We start from the raw sequence: 1,025 nt of genomic DNA, 5'->3' as shown, positions 1-1,025 counted from the left end.
GTACATTTTTTGAGGATTTTGTTTTTTTTGTACGCAGTGTCGAGGCTCGAATGAAAGATAAAATTTGTTGCATTAAACCAATGGAGTGTCTGCGTCATCCTGACATCCGAAGTCTTATACTTCCTGATATACAAAGAAAAAAAAAAAAATATATATATATATATCATAAATACATGTGGAACGAGAAGGGCACTCAGTAAAGCGCATACCTCTGCCACGCAATGCCTGATCGACGAGAACATATCGGGCCCAATACATGTTTGAAATATCATGCTGTACAGCACGATATCGTTTTTGGCCTGATCTCTCAAGAGTGAAGAATCACTTTAAAATTAAATAATTATCGTTCCAGATCCTCACCAAAATCAAAACAATTCATCCTTATCCAACCTGTCCACCAAGTTTTGTCTGAATCCATCCACAACTATTTGAGATATCCTGTACACAAACAAATAGACAGACAGAAAGGGGTGAAAACAAAACCTCCTTCACCTTTGGTGATGGAGGTAATAATTATGGGACCAGACCAGGCAAGGAATCAAACAATCAAACCTGGTCCTCTGGGAAACCATACCAGTGCTCTGCCATCTGAGCTATTAGGGCAACCCATAAATTTAGCGAGCGCCCCCCTGTGGTATTTAATAGCGGACATTGATGTGTCCCCCCACAGGGGGAAGACCCTCTCGTGAGCAGGCCCTCGCTGCTCCTATGGTTGGCAGTGAGTGCCCCAGAAGCAGTGGGGGAAAGAGAGTGGCACTTGTATATGTGAAAGAATTGCATGTGGCTTACACATGTGGAAGCAGGGTTCTCACCACTACACACATATTACCTTTCTGGTGGCTTGAAATATCAAGAGGGGCTCGCAGTCTTGATACATCCTTGTCTTTTCTTTTTTAATCAGGTGCAGCCAAGTGGAGCTGCCAAGTATAAACTGCCTAACGCTGTGGAGCCAATCGGTGGGATAGAACATCCCAAGCTAGCAATACATGTGGACCACGCCTGACCATTGAAAGAAAAGCTGCAAC

This window comes from Eptatretus burgeri, chromosome 8 (genome assembly GCF_056783735.1).
Source record: "Eptatretus burgeri isolate ZD-2024b chromosome 8, Ebu_testis_v1, whole genome shotgun sequence".
NCBI lineage: Eukaryota > Metazoa > Chordata > Myxini > Myxiniformes > Myxinidae > Eptatretus > Eptatretus burgeri.
This window is presented reverse-complemented; position numbering follows the sequence as displayed.